General features: G+C 36.5%; 1 pseudogene; it reads left to right on the forward strand.

Moving 5' to 3' along the window:
- The first annotated feature begins 324 nt into the window (after window positions 1-324).
- Window positions 325-1,543, forward strand: LOC100604567 (annotated as a pseudogene).
- Window positions 1,544-17,060: the final 15,517 nt, after the last annotated feature.

Consider the following 17,060-nt stretch of genomic DNA (forward strand, 5'->3'; position numbering starts at 1 on the left):
ACCTATAATCCCAGCACTTTGGGAGGCTGAGACGGGTAGATCACGAGGTCAGGGGTTCGAGACCAGCCTGACCAACATGGTGAAACCCCGTCTCTACTAAAAATACAAAAAAATTAGCTGGGCGTGGTGGCAGGCGCCTGTAATCTCAGCTACTCAGGAGGCTGCGGCAGGAGAATTGCAAAAACCCAGGAGGTGGAGGTTGCAGTGAGCCGAGATTGCACCACTGCACTCCAGCCTGGGTGACAGAGCAAGACTCTCTCTCAAAAAAAAAAAAAAAAAGAAAAAAATATAGTTCTCTCTTCCTCCTACATATTAAGTATTCAAACTGAGCATATGTAATTACTGAAATGCCCTCTCATGTATATTTTCTTGACATGTTAATGAAGTCGTGCACCATCACTGAACCATAAATTAAAAAAAAATTACAAATTGGACTTATTTAAAATTTAAAACATATTATTCTAAAGACATAGTGGAGGAATGAAATGGCAAGCTATAACCTAAGAGAAAATATTCAAAACACATAAATTAGAAAAAGATATAAAGAATGTTTACAACTCTTAAGGTCCCAGGATTAGTGTAGCTCAGGCCACAATGGCAGCCTTTGCTGTGAAACCACATGTGCCCACATTGGGATCTGAACCAGTGACGGTGAGTTCATCCGCATCTCCAAAGCCAGGAGATAATATCCAGTTCTTACCTGTCTTTTTAATGATGGATTTTCCAGCGACTCTATAAGTTCAATCAATTAGTGGTCCTAGTAGGAGTAATGGAAATGAGATCACGTTTACTTGCAGGTGGCTCATCACCGCCATAGTCAGTTACACCAGCTCATAAAGATAAAAGTGGAGCTCCACCAGTTAGAAGTATATATAAAATGACATTTCTAGACCAGCGCTTGGATGAAAACTTTTAACTTCAAGAAGAGAGTCAAACATTTTATTAATGCAGAGTCCTCTTGTTGGAATTAACACAACTACTCCTGCAACCAGGCAAAGTATGTTTAGTCTAGCATGTATCGGTCAGCCATGAAAGACAGCATTATCTCCTGCCCACTTGGATCCTTTTATACTCAAGGAGATTCTCTGACTTCAGAAGATCACCTCAATGACACTTGAGTGATTGTGTTTGGGTTTCCTCAAGCACCTGCTTTTTACATATTATAATTTGCATACTATGGGAATATCTTAAAATATGTCTAACACACAGGAAATTGCATATTTGTTATTAATCTAAACTGTAGGCCTAGAAAACCTTAAGCAAAGACAGGAGAATTTTCAGAGAATTCATCATGATTGGCGTACAACCATGTTTTGATGCAAGCATTACAGAAAACAGTGACAAATGTGCTTTATCATCTCCATCTTCAGCCTTTATATCACCAATCAAAACTTTAGGTAAACCAATACAACCTGGAAATACTCCTAGAATTTCTACCCTGAGACCTCTTGCTACAGCATACAGAACTTTTAACATTTCTAACAGATAAACACCTAAAAACAATGAAAGTCTTGTATCCAAAGCAATATGTGTTGGCTGCTAGCATAAGAAATAAGAACTCAGCGACCAAAGAGAAGGTTGCTACACTAAAACAGAGTCAGCAGAGTACCACTCATTTCCAACACTTAGTTATATAACCACTACTGCAGTGTTGAATAGCTATCGCATACTTCTTTCAGAAAGAAGCCTTTTTCTTTAAGGACATAGCCTGTTGTCATTCACACTTTAAAGGATGCTTGGAATACATTTTAAAGAAAACTAAAAATCCCTGTAAATAGGTGTTGTGCTGTCTGTGATCATGCATGCTTATGCAAGCACAAAAACCACAACATGATTACTGTAAATTAAATAATTTAATCTGTGGTAAGGCTTCGTAGTCTTCATGAGAAGGTAGGTGAATTTCATAAATCACAGCTGCTTCTGCACAAAGATTATTATTAGCAATTTGAATTATGGTTTTTTAATTTAGATAGTATTTCATATTTTAATTATCTTTGTTTATATATGTCCTTTCATAGATCGTCATCTTGGTATATTATAAAACCAATACATTATTTTAAAAAACCTACTACTAAAATTTCTCGATAAAAACAAACTGTCACATTGTCAATGGTAAAATGCTTACAACTCAATAATAGAACAATAAACAATTCAGTATTTTTTTAAATGAGCAAAACAGTTTAATAGTTATCTTGAAAGAGAAAGTACACAGATGACCTATAGAAAGGGTATAAAACATCACTAGTGTTTGGGATGCAATTTCATCACAACCCATGCAGAAGAATGGGCAAAATAACAATTAAAAAATTAGAACGGAAGCAGAAAAGATATGGGGCAACTGGGACTCTCCTACATAGCTGGTGGGAATGTAAAATGGTATAACCACTTTGGAAAAGAGTTGGAAAGTTTCTTGTAAACTTAAACATATACTTATCAGACACATGAGATATTCCTTCCCTAGGTATTTACCAGGGATAAACCAAAATGTGTGACTGCACAAAGACCAGGTCACAAATATTCATAACAACTTGATTTGAAATAGACAAAAACTCTAAACAACTCCAATGTCCAACACATGATGAGTTAACATATCGTGATATATCCATTTAATAACACACTACTTAGCAATGGAAAGAAATTGTTAATTCATGCTATAACATGGTTGGATCTCAAAATCATTATGCTAAGTGGACAAAGCCAGGCCAAAAATCAAAAGCAAAAAAGGGGAAAATAAACACATCTTATAAATCCATTCATATAAGATTCTAGGGAATCAATGTCTTAGTCCATTTAGACTGCTATAACAAAATACCATAAACTGGGTGGCTTATAAACAATAGAAATTTATTTCTTACAATTCTAGAGTCTGGATGTCCAAGATCAAGTTTCCAGCCGACTCAATGTCTGGTGAGCTCTGTTTCCTGATTTATATATAGCACCTGCTTGCTATGTTCTCACATGGTAGAATGAGCCAATTAGCTCCCTTCACACTTATTACATTCATGAGGTCTCTGCCTCCATGACCCAATCACCTCCCAAAAGGACCCACCTCCTAATACCATCACTTAGGGCTTAAGATTTTAACATGTGAATTTTGGGGGGACACAAACATTCAGACCATGGCAATAAACTAGTTTATAGTGACAAAAAGCAGAACAAATATATGGGTACGTGAAGGATAGATTACAAATGGGTCCAAAGAAACTTTCAAAGAAATTGAAATATTTGTTATCCTGACAGTGGTTATCATTTCCCAGGTGTGCATGCATACGCCAAAAGTTATCACATTGTGTACTTTAAATATGTGAAGTTTAGTGGACTTCCGTTATACTTCCATGAAGTCGAAAAAGGCAAAAAAAAAAAAAAACTTTTCAGTTAAAATTATATACACTTTATATAGTGTATATAACTATGTTCCATATGAACTATAAAGTTCATATGGAACCAATTATATACACTTTAGGGTAGGTATTTATAATTGAAAAAGACACGTCTATTTTAAGTTGCCAAAACCTTATTTATTTGATGTCATTTTACCTATAACTGATATCTGATAACCACTAATAAAGTTTGTCACTTGTTGAATAATTGTATGCTTATTCAGATATTTTAAGGGATCAGGGAAATACCTTTTACCATTTTTAGAAAATTTTGACTAATTTATCTAAATTTAAACCTATTTAAATGACAGATTTTCTAGTAAGAAATTATTAGATTTGTAGCGATAAAGGAATGACGCAAATTTGTCTATTCCTGTGGATTTTAAGTTTATTTATTTTTGAAACAGTTTTTCAAAATTGTCGTTGAATATACTAAAAATCACTGAATTATATACTTTAAGTGAAAAGAAAACTTATTTGTCAATACATGTTTACCTAAATGAGAAAATTGGGAAAGTATTATGGAAAGGGAGACTGGGTAAAATTTTAAGGACCTTGAATATCAATCACACTTTGGTTTAACATGCAATTCATGTTTTATTGTGGAAGGTTTTGAACAGGGCAGTAGGTTTTCAAGCTATGCCTTGAGAAGTTTGTTCTGGCAGTGGCATATGAAGTGGTTTGATCTTAGGAGAGAAGAAAATCCTGTTACAATTTAATTGAAATAAATTGAATGGAAAATTACAGAGGCTTAAACTAATTAAAAGTAGCAGTACTAATAACTTATTTTTAAAGTGAGTGGCTGGATAATAAGAGAGTTTGAGACTTTGCCACGTGTTGGTTGTAGGGAGTAATGAGAATTGAGAAGTCAAAAAGAACTCTAACATTTTTTTCAGTGTCAGGATGAATAGAGTTTCCATTAAAGAAGTCAAGAGAGAATGCAGTAATTCAGTAATCCAACAATGGTTGAAGGGGTTGTCTTGAGCACTCCTTTTTGTTTGATTTGGAGGTACATGTGCAGTTTTATTACATGGGTATATTGCATGATGCTGAGGCTTGGGGTATGGATGGTCTTATCACCCAGGGAGTGGGCATAGTACCCAGCAGGTAGTTCTTCAGTGCTTTCTCCACCCCTCTCTCCCCCCTCTAGTAGTCCCAGTGTCCATTGTTCCCATCTTTATGTCCATGTGTATTCAGTGTTTAGCTCTCACTTATAAGTGAGAACATAAGGTATTCAGGCTTCTGTTCCTGCAATAATTTGCTTAGGATCATAATAGCCTTTAGCTGCATCCATGTTGCTGCATAGCACATGATTTTGTAGTTTTTCACAGCTGCATAGTATTCCATGGCATATATGTACCACATTTTTTAAAGCCAGAGTGTACCCAGTCTTGAGGATTCTAATGCTCAGGTTTAGGCAGGTCATTTAGTTAGACAGTACAACTGACCATAGGGAAAACAAATCCAAATCTTTCTGTAGAGACCCTAGGTAACAGTTTTCATTTTATAGCTGCCTAGTGTTTGAACTCCTTTGTCTATAGTTAGAGAGTAGAACATTGTTTTTATTTTATATAAAAGATCAGGTACTTGTTCCCCCAGACTCCTTGACCTTAGACCTCAGAGACTTGTCTTAAACTTGGACAATCAGATGTTCCTTCTCAGGGCATGAGTCTGAGGTGGCTGACACAGAGAAGAGAGAAGAGAAAAGGCCTCATGTCACCACCAACACTCAGTATCTTTGCCCACTGGTGGCAGAGGCAGCATGGATTCAGGTGTAACAGGACTGTTGGCAGCATAGAAATCTGACTGGTCTTGTGGCCAGAGCTAGATATGCATTATTATGAATGACCTTCCTTGGTCCGCGATTGACTTTAATAAAAACAGCTTCACTGAGATATAATTCACACAAAATTCACCCATTTAAAATTTACAATTTAGTAGCTTTTAGTGTATTAACCGAGTTTGCAACCATCACTATGATCTAATTTTAGAACACTTTCATCATCCAGAAGAAACCCTGTGCCCATTAACAGTCAACCTTCACCTCCCTCCAAACAAATATTAATAATATTCTCCCTTCCATCTCTATGGATATTTCTACTTTGGACATTCATTAAAAGAAATCTTACAATGTGCAATATTTTGTGAGTGGCTTATTTCACTTAGCATAATGTTTTCAAAGTTCCAGGTTGTTGTATGTATCAGTACTTCACACCTTTTAATTGCCAAATGATTTTAAGGATAGATTACATTTTATTTTTCCATTCATCAGTTAGCAGACGTGCATGTTGTTTTCACCTTTTGGCTATTATGAATAATGTTGTCATGAACATTTGTGTGTACGTTTTGATGTGGACACACATATTTTCATTTCTCTTGGCTATGTAGAAATGGAAATGCTGGTCCATACAACAACACCATGTTTAACTTTTTCTTCCCTTCTGTTTTAACAGATGATTTTCACTGATAGCTCTATTAAAGTATAATTGACAAATAAAAATCGTATATATTTGTGGATTTACAATGTGCTGTTTCAGTATACACACACACTGTGAAATGATTAAATCAAGATAATTAACATACCCATCATCCCACATACTTATTATTTTGTATGATGACATTTAAGATCTAATCTTTTAGCAATTTTCAAGTAGACCATATATTAACTGTAGTCACTATGCTGTACAATAGATCTCCAGAAGTTGTTTATCCTGTCTAAATAAAACTTTGTCCCTTTAACCAGCATTTCCCTCTATGCTTCTCCCACCCCCAGGCCTGGGAAGCCACCATTCTAATCTCTGCTTCTATGAATTCAACTTTTTTAGATTCCAGATAGTAAGTGAAATTATACAGTATTTGTCTTTCTTTGCCTAGCTTATTTCACTTAGCATAATGACCTCCAGGCTAATCTGTGTCATTGCAAATGACAAAAGGAACTTCTTTTTAAATACTGAAATGTATTCTATTGTATCTTTAATCCACATTTTATTTATCCATTCACTCACCAATGGACAGTTAGAGTGATAACATCTTGAGGAACTGTCAAACTGTTTTCCAAAGTATCTTCACTATTTTACATTCTCGCCAGCAATCTATGATAATTCCAATTTCTCCGTATCCTTGCCAATACTTCTTATTATATGTCTTTTTATTGTAGCCATCCTAGTGGGTATAAAAGGGTTTCTTTGTGGTTTGGCCTTACCTTTGTAAAAATTGGGTTGTCTTTTTATTGCTCAATTATAAGTTCTTTCTTGCTTAATTTTTGAATCGTTTGCATAGTCTTCCCATCTGTTCTTTGTATGACCTGATACTCTTTCATTAAATTGCTTTTCTACTTAACTGTAGTGCAGTTGGTACCTGCTCCTTGCAAACAAGAACCAGAGACTACCTCTAGAGATGTAGAGGTAGAATTTATCCGAACAAAAGTGTATGAGAAAAATCAGGGGGATTATGCAAAATATAAAGGAATAACAAGTGAGTAGGAAGTGAGGGAATAAAGAGTAACTAGAATATTTTTAAAAACTCATTTTGATGGTGATAGAAAATAGAGAAATAGAATAATAGCTTGAAGCATTACTAAGTTTGTTTACTCAGGGGAAAATCTAAAGCAAAGATATTGGACAGGAATGTACAGGAGTAGATAATTAGTGCAGGAGATGCCTTAAGGAAGCAGGTGATAAATTACCTTTGAAAGGAGTGTATTGGTCTGTTTTCCCACTGCTATAAAGACGTATTTGAGACTGCGTAATTCATAAAGGAAAGAGGTTTAATTGAGCTCATAGTTCTGTGTAGCTGTGGAGGCCTCAGGAAACTTACAATCATGGTGGAAAGCAAATGGGAAGCAAGGCACTTCTTACATGGTGGCAGGAGTGAGAGCTAGAGAGAGAGCAGGGGAAGTGCCACATTGTAAACCATCAGATCTCATGACAACTCACTCACTATCATGAGAGCAGCATGGGGAAACTGCTCCCATGATCCAATGACCTCCCACCAGGTCCCTCCGTCTACATGTGGGGATTACAATTCAAGATGAGATCTGGATGGGGACACAGAGCCAAACTATATCAAGGAGGAATACTCTTTCTTAGAGATAAATAATAATAATAACAACAACAACAACAACAACAACAACAACAACATAGAGGCAGAAAGTAAAGAGATTCCTAGGAGCAGACAGGACACTCAGAGGGCCTTCAGCAGACAGCTGTGACATTCTCCAGAGATAGCAGTAATGCTATGCTAAGACCAAGGATAAGAGTTCAGATGAGTATGTGAAGGAAAGTAGGAGAACAGCAGAATTAGGGACAAGGTAGTAGGTCAAAAGGAATTAATTGAAAAGGATTTTCTGGCAATATTATATTCTAGCAGTAGTGAATTCAAGAATGTTTCCTATTCTTCCACCTCATTTTCTGAATTCCTTTTCTTTCTTTCTTGTACCTCACTTAATAAAAATGCACCATAAGGGACTAAAAGCTTCAACAAACACTCAAACACATGTAATGTTAAATATATATGCATCATTACTCTGGTTTATTCTTTTGAAGTTGTTCCTCTGTGTGCTTTCCCTTTTCTTCTCACTTCAGGGTATCCATTGCAAAATGTAAATACTATGATACAAAATGAAGTATGTTCCTTTTTTGTGCTGAAATGTAGTTTTCTAAAAATGTTCATTCAGTCTTAAGTTTTAGAGATACATTTTTTAATTGTCAAGTATCTCTAACTTAAACAACAAACCTAAAGTGATTTCCTGAGCAATTTACAGAGATCTTCCCTATGCTTCCTTCAAAATAGATATCTCACTTAACTCCTTAATTATTGATACATTGTTGTAGCCTTATACTGACTATTTCTTCATATTACAATGTTAGCAAAACAAAAATCTCTCATAGGTCAAGTTAATCATGTTTTCTTTTGCATAGTCTATTTGCCTACTTTAAAAAAATTTTTTTTGCCATTGTAAATTCACATAGAAAAGGACTGAAATGAAATTCTTGGTTAGAAATGGGAACTCTAAAATCCTGCTTGTAACTCACCATAGAGATTCTTACACTACTGCAAAAGAGAATAAAAGACAACCCATTTTATCATCCTCTGAAACAGTAAAAGATAGGATTTCTCTGCCTGCCTTTTCAGTAGTCCCTCTTTGTTCTTTTCATATTTGCTTATGCATTTGCCTTAGTATACGAAATTAAAACCATACCTACAAATAAAAATGTCATGGACAGCAAAGGCCACATGAGCTTTAAAAGATACAAATCAAAATACTTTTGAAAGTGGAAAAGTGCTCCATTTCACATTTCTGTGAAATCTGGGAGTTTACATCCTCCCGAACCCTTCAGCTGAAGTTAGCACTCCAGGGGATTTCAAATAGGTTCAAAGTTATATGGTAAAGAGAAAAAGAAAAAAGGAAAAGCAAAAGAAATGGGTGAATTTCCTTCAGTTCATTTCATTGTTTAGCATTTCAAAGTTTCCTTCTATTCTCTTGATTAAAGCTCTGGTTTCATCAGGTTTGTAGATTTGTCTGAAGCCAGGAATGCATCCAAATTCACTAAGCATTTATGTACCCAAAATTAAATCAAGAAGCTTAATTAAGAACTCTCCTTTCAATTGAGAAACAACCTAAAGTGTATTCAAATGTAGATATAATCTAGATATAACCAATCACATTTTAGTTGGTATGTGGAGATAAGGAGCCACCTGAGGGCTGAGAATTTGTGGACTTGGCAGTTTTCATTCCAGCTCTTCAATTAGCTAGTTATTTGACTTTCAGTAATCATTTTACCTCTCTGGATCTTAATGTCATCTGCTGTACAATAAGATACAAAGTGGAATTGGATGTTTTTCCTATTTCTAAAATTCTATTCATCTACTCTGAAAATATGTTTTAATATATACTTCTTTGGGATACTTATGTGAAATATAGCATTTACTGTGTTTAATGTTTGCACCTAGCAAACATTAAACCCACAGAATGATAGGGTTTACTGCTTATTATGTGCATATGATGATTGTAGGAATATGCATATGTACACATATAAAGAACATTTTTTCCTATTCATAGAATTACACAGATTAATTACATCATAATCTAGCCATTTTATCAGAACATATTAACGTTTCATAATTGATATCCTGATAGTTAGCAAAAGTTAAAGTTGCCAATGTTTTTTATACGAAAAAATTAAATTTTTCACATTGTAAGTTTATGATACATCAGTTATGCATAAAAGTATTCCCTTTTGCTTGCTACTATGTCATTTTTCCAATAAGCACTGCAAAATTCCTTAGTTTTTTATAATACTCCATTCGCTCGCTGCAACATATTCAGTTAATATCTCTCTGGCCTTTAATATTGTGACTTGGGAATTATTTCTATTTTTCATTAGTTTTCCTTTTGTTCATTGGAACAATATATAAAAAGAAGTTAATATTGGTAAGTGATATATACTACGAAGGTCCAAGCTGGAGATTAGAAACAAATTTAAAACAGTATGTAATAGGTCAGTTGCTCTTCTCAAACTTCCTCTTTTTTAATATCAAGTGAATAGTTTTTCTAATATTATTTTCTGTAATTTACATATGACCAAGACTGATCTTCAGAAAAAGTCAAATGATGTTAGCTTGTGAAGTACGTTAAGAAACTCTAAAGGCACCTAGCCAAATCTCTGTCCACCATATTAAAAGACTTTCATTGATGTCTTAAATTCTACTAGTAATTATTCAATGTAGTGCCTAATTTGAAATGTATTTTCTATTCCAAAGTGTGTATCACAAGAAAAAAAAATATGACTTATCATATATGCCAACCTAATGTAAATGACATTGCTCCACTCTTTCTTAAGTGTCAACTAGTCAAAAACTGTTAAATTTTGGAATCTCAAAGAAGTAACTTTTAAGTGCTCCTTCATGGGGCCTTAGAAGTTCCAGAAGGTGTCTCAAGAACTTCAACTAGAATATCTCCACTTATATTTTCCTCCAAGACTTGGTTTATAGACATTTGTAAGCCACTGGACTAACAGACAGATAACATTTCAAAATTTGGGTAATGCTAATAGAGGATAAAACAACCATGGGAATGGTCATACAAATGGAGGAACAGGGGAAGAAAGAGCTCAGTAAACAAAAAAACAATATGATAATATTGACAAATGGGACAAAGATCAATACAGCGAGGAGTGGGAGAAAGGGCATTGAAAGAGATCTTGGCAATAGATGCCTACTTTGCAAATTTTCTTAAGTTTCCGCAAGACAAAATATCAAACAATACCTCAGTGTAACTCTCCAGGTTATAGTTGTGCTCACTAAAGTCTAGGAATGACTGCTCTAGTTCATGTTACAAAATCATGTAACATGAAAATTATGAAAAAAACTTCACAATCACAAACTATTTAAAATTGGCATAGAGATGAACAATAATCTGGCATGCTTTTCAAATAGACCAAAGCCTAACCTAGCTCCTATGTATGATAAGCGTTCCTTATGTAAAGTAACTATGAAAGTGACTAAATCAGTCAGTCTCACCACAGTAATTTTTACTGTGCTTTGCTAATCTAGTGTGAAAGTAAAAATAGTAAGTATATTAAAATTTATTTATTTTCTCAGTTTCTTGGCTGATTCATTCATGATAACTTACTGAACATTTCATATTGGTTACAAGTAGGGCATATTTTAATCCAAAGGAAGAAAGCTAAGTAAACAATAAATTTTGGGGGCCCCCCAAGAAGTTTTCACACCAATGAACATAAATAGGCAAATAAGTATTCTCAATGTGGTATATGATTTATGTTATCATTATAAATCATATCATTATCATTATCCTCTAAATCTCTAAGTCAAAAGATAACAATCCTTAATTAATAAATTAATGATACATGGCAAGTACTAAAAGACATAACCTACTGTAACGAATTCTAGTTTTATAACAGAATTTTAAGTATATGATTACAGGTGTGTTTTTCTATCATACCAGGCAAACTTACTTGAATCACTGAGAAGAAAAAATGAATTGTGTATTTTACAAAACAGAGAGGCATTGCGAAATCTAGGATTTTGCTTAGTCTTTCAATTTTTTCAGTTACACATTTAAGTCATTAAGAAATGCATATCTGGCTGGGCACGGTGGCTCATGCCTGTAATCCCAGCACTTTGGGAGGCCGAAGTGGGCGGATCACGAAGTCAGGAAATTGAAACCATACTGGCCAACATGGTGAAACCCCATCTGTTATAAAAACACAAAAATTAGCTGAGCGTGGTGGTGCGTGCCTGTAGTCCCAGCTACTCGGGAGGCTGAGGTAGGAGAATCACTTGAACCTGGGAGGCGGAGATTGCAGTGAGCCGAGATCACACCACTGCACTCCACCCTGGCGACAGAGCGAGACTCCATCTCAAAAAAGAAAAAAGAAAAAGAAAATGCATATGCAATATTTAATACCGTGCATAATAGTAAGGCAGCACATAGCCCTAGTTCTGTGGTTCTCCATTGGGATGATTCTGCCCACATGGGATATTTTGCCTACACATTTTTGGTTGTCACAACTGAAAGGAATGTTACAGGCGTTTGGGAGGTAGAAACCAGAGATGATGTTAAACCTACAATGCACAGAATATTCTCCAACTACAAAAACTATCTGACACCAAAGATCAGTAGTTCTGCCACTGAGCAACCCTGTTCTAGTTAAACTTATTTAATATTGAAGTACATTATTTATCAATGATATAATTAAATTTGCCTAGAAATACACTTGAAATTAAAAACTCACTACATAGTTAAATACAAAGAAACAATTTCTCTGTGATAAGAAATTTTCTATGTACAGGCCGGGCGCAGTGGCTCATGCCTGTAATCCCAGCACTTTGGGAGGCCAAGGCGGGCAGATCACAAGGTCAGCAGTTCAAGAACAGCCTGGCCAACATGGTGAAATCCCGTCTCTACTAAAAATACAAAAATTAGCCAGGCGTGGTGGCAGCCATCTGTAATCCCAGCTACTTGGGAGGCTGTGGCAGGAGAATCACTTAAACCCGGGAGGCGGAGGTTGCAGTGAGCCAAGACTCATGACATTGTACTTCAGCCTGGGTGACAGAGTGAGACTCCATCTCAAAAAAAAAAAAAAAAAAAAAAAGAAAGAAAGAAATTTTCTATTTACATTTACAAAATGTTAAACAGAGAATATTCCTCATGGTTTGTTTCCTATAACTAGTTGGCTAAGGAAGAAAACATTTAGACTTGGTTAACAGATAATTCTGTACAATATGCAGAAATGGCCTGAAAGTGGACAGTTGTAGCACTAAATTCCTTTTATGGGAGATGCATAAAAAGACCATTGTGAAGGGAAATTCATGTAGAGGGATGAACTTTGAGCATTTCATGTGGTTATTCATTTTGCTTAGAAGGAAAAATAGTCAGCCCTAAGAGTCTACAATGATTCACAAGCTGTGACCACTAGTTTGGCTGTATGTTAAGGGACTTAGAAGGAATATGATTGGAAAATTGGTGACAAGGTGGTCTGGGGAAGATGAATGTTGGTAGAGGATGGCCACAGGAGTGGAAGATTTTAATAATCATGTGGATAGGATGACCAGTTTTTTGGATACCAGTCATCTTCTTTCTAAGCCACTCTTTTCATTTTCCAATGAGTCCATGAACAAACTGGCCTTTTGGCTGCAATGGAGGCTATCCAAGTGTTAAGCAACATGGACTTTTACATACCAAGTCCAGCCTGCCACTAGCTTGTCAATAGCCACTACTGGATGCCCAATCTGTCAGTATCAGAGACCAATACTGAGTGCCATCCTCTTTTTAAGACACTCCTTTCCTTTCCCAGTGAACTCATGAACAAATTGGGCCAATACTGAGTGCCCTAATATGGGTTGATCAGCCAACTACCTGGTGACAGGTTGATTATATTGGGCAGCTTCCGTCATGGGAGGGGTAGTGCTTTGTTCCTACTAGAGGAGGCACTACAAATATGGTTTTATTTCCCTGCATGCAATGCTTCTGCCAAAACTGCCATCTGTGGACTTACAGACTACCTTATCCATCATCATTGTATTCTATACAACATTGCTTCTGATCAAGGAACTCACTTCATAGCATAAAAGGACCATGCTCATGGAATTCACCAGTCTTTCCATGTTACCCAATATCCTGGAGCAGCTGGCTTTATAGAATGATACATTGGTCTTTTGAAGAGTCAAGTACAGTGCTAGTTAAGTGGCAATGCCTTGTGGGGCTGGATATTGTATGTGCTCTAAATCAGCATTCAATGTGGTGCTATCCTTACCAAAACAAAGGTTCACGGATGTAGGAATCAAGGGGTGAAAATGGCAGTGGCACCACTCATTACCCCTGGTAATTAATTAGCAAAATTGTGCTTCCTGTTCCCATGACCTTAGGCTTTGCTGATCTAGGGTGTTGCTTTCAAAGGAGAAATGCTTCTACCAGGAGACACAACAATGATTCCATTGAATTGGAAGTCATGACTGCCACCCAGCCACTTTGGGCTCCTCATGACTTTGAATCAACAGGAAAAGAAGTGAGTTATTGTACTAGCTTGCATGATTGATCTTAATTATGGAGGGGAAAATTGGGCTGCTACGACTCAATGGAAACAAGAAAAAAATATCTTCAGAATACAAGGAATTCCTTAGGGAATCTCTCATACTACCATGTTCTATGATTAAAGTTATTGGAAAACTACAAAAACCAAATTCAGGCAGGGGGTAGGGTTAGGAGGTTCACTGCAAATAGGGACAAGAGCACCTTCTTTGGGTGATGGAAATATCACAATTGTGGTGGTGACTACACAAGTATATAACAATTATCAAAATCCATCAAACTGTCCACTTAAAATTGTTGAATTTTATTTTATGTAAATATTACCTCAATACAGTTGAATTTAAAAAAAATTTTCCTATGACAGCAAAGATTCTTAATGTTGAAAAACAAAGACCAGACAGAGAGAACACAGTTATAGTACATATCCCCAGAGAGGTATTTGTGTTTTAACTTCAAAAACAAAAATAAAACTCATGAAAATACATTTATTTATTCATCCTTTTATTCAACAAATAGCTTTTTAGCATAAGTCATGCATCATGCAAAGCTTCAGATGCTGGAGCTATGTCAGTGGAAAACAAAAGTACAAAGCAAAAACATGAAACAAAACATCAATAACAAAAAGACTGTCCTTAAGGAGCTTACAATTAGTTAAGGGAGACAGATAATCAAATGAATAAGTAAAATAAATTCTATGACCTTGATTGTGATAATTCTCAGAGCTATGTCTAGCTCATCCATAGTACTATATAGGTGTTTATAGGATATATTTTGGTATTACCTTCATTTGCTACTCAAGTGTTCTATCTCTACTGAGATTTTTCCCCCTCTTTCTTGCCTACTTTTAACTCATATGAACTCCAAGTTGCCTCTAAGTTGTAAGATAGACATAGATAAATCAATGAACCAATGTAACACTGATAAAATTAGACTTTTTCCGGTTTAATTCTAATAAAGTCCTAAGTGCTGAGAATATAATAAGTAGCAAGTACCCCCATGTTTTGAAATGAGATATAATATAGTATATCATTGCGTAAACACTACCAAAGTGGTGTCTCGAAAATCAGTTTTGTGATCTTAACCTATCTCAATAGTATCAAATGCTTGAGGTAAAAAACTGGACTACCAATCACTTAAAAGTCTGCCCCATAAAGGTAGGCTTCCTATCACAGACGGGGTGAAGTCAGGAGAAAGGCATTTTAGGCACCAAGGGAGGGAGTTATTTTGAGAAATAATTTGGATTGCTTAAGCATTTTTCTCTCCTTGATCACAGAACAGGAACTCTTTCCCAAAACTTCACGCTGAGTGAGAGGGGCTTTAGGACATGATTCTGACTGCTTGATATGTGTCCCAAGAAGCTTGATGGGGCAAAAAGGCTGGTTTTGACTTAATATTGAAGGAGAGTGGGAGTGAAAGGCTCTGACTGGATTATCTGCCAGGCAGGAGGGTTCACAGAGGTGACCACTGTTATATCAAACTGCTCCCCGCCTAGCCTCCTGCCCCCACAAGCTCCCCAGAGGTATGTGTTTCTTCTGGATTGGATGTGGACCCTGTGGGAGGGAGCCAGCATAGGAGCCATTTTAAAAGGCCCCACAAAATGCTGGATACATAATAAAACTTGCCAGCTGGAAGAGACATAAGGGGTAGAGACAGTTTTACTTGCTAGCAGTTATATTCTGATGCTAGTGTACCCTGGCAGGTGTCCAAACGCTGAATGCTTTTATCATGTTGTGCTTTCATAGGTTTCTCAGAGACCCTCCCACTGAGAACTACTAACTGTGACTACCTAAATGAGGGCAAAGCCATCCCACCCTCCAGCTGCTTACCTGCCCCCCTCAGCTCTGCACCCCACAGCACTCTGCAGGCATCCTTCCATTCAGCTCTCAAGGTTGCCACATGAAGCCCAGTTGGATGGGGTCCATTTTTAAATGACATCAGACCACCTCTTCAAAATCAACCCTTTTACATACTTTCATAGTACAAAACCAGTTTTTGAACCACCCCCTCGGAAATTCCTACACAATTATTCTAACCACTCACGTAAGAATATAGAAGAAACCACCTATTGCTTTGTTCTTGGCCTTGGACCTCAGCTGAAGCTGAAGCAGAAAGAATTCCATTTTTAAATTGTGTTAATAAACAAGCCAATTGGAATATTTAAAGTATCCGTGTAGAAATAAGAACAGAAAGACATTAAGAAAAAAATCAACAAAGCTTGGGTATAGAGAAAAAGGAGACATGAAAATCCAGTATGACTAATGATTAGAGTTTGAGACGCTAAAGGAAATGATGGCAAGATTTCTCGATAAATATAATAGTCTTTTATTCACCTTCTCTCCACACATCCCACGAAAATGCAACACAGAATTAAAAAGTTAGTAAATTATAAAGGCAAAGGGAATAGGACAGAGTAGTAAATGTTACGGTCACTCTGCAAAAGTGGGAGGGAGCCCCACTCCAGGTTTGGTTTGGATATTGAGACTAATCACACCACATGCTGACACCAAGAGGGCATGAAAAGTTTATGACTTACATAATTGAGGTCTCTGGGGAAAGCAGGACAGGCCTCTCAAGCAGGTCTGAAGTGGTTTGAGAGAACAAAGAAGGAAGCCAGGCCTGAGTTTTTGTTGTGGTTAAGGTGAGGGAACAGGTTTAGGATTCCCACACGTATGGGCAGGGACTCTGTGGTTTATATCTCCTGATAGCACCTGAGAAGGGAGCACCCAGGCCTATTTAGCAGCTTGCCTGTGTGTAGACAGGAGGGAAAGAGGAGGGGATGAGGCTCAAAAGCTACCAGCAGATGTAGAACAATGGAGTCAGATTTCTCATTACAGAAGACATATTTCAACAACTTTTTCAAACAGAAAATAGTTGGAAGACTGGTAAATACCACAGCTGAAGGGAAAATAGAGCTATTTTCAAGCAGAGTGGAAATTCTGATTAAAAGTGAGGGAGTTTGAAATACAGAAATCCTGAGAGGCACATAGCAGAAACTATTCAGGCAGGAGTGAGGTTTACACTTTTCAACAGCAATTTATTGGAGCCCAGGACGAGTGAGCTAAAGCTTTTGAGAGGTGGAAGGAAAATGATTTCCAAATTACTAATCAACTGTGAGAGCAGGAAAA

The sequence above is a fragment of the Nomascus leucogenys genome, chromosome 13, assembly GCF_006542625.1.
Source record: "Nomascus leucogenys isolate Asia chromosome 13, Asia_NLE_v1, whole genome shotgun sequence".
NCBI classification, from domain to species: domain Eukaryota; kingdom Metazoa; phylum Chordata; class Mammalia; order Primates; family Hylobatidae; genus Nomascus; species Nomascus leucogenys.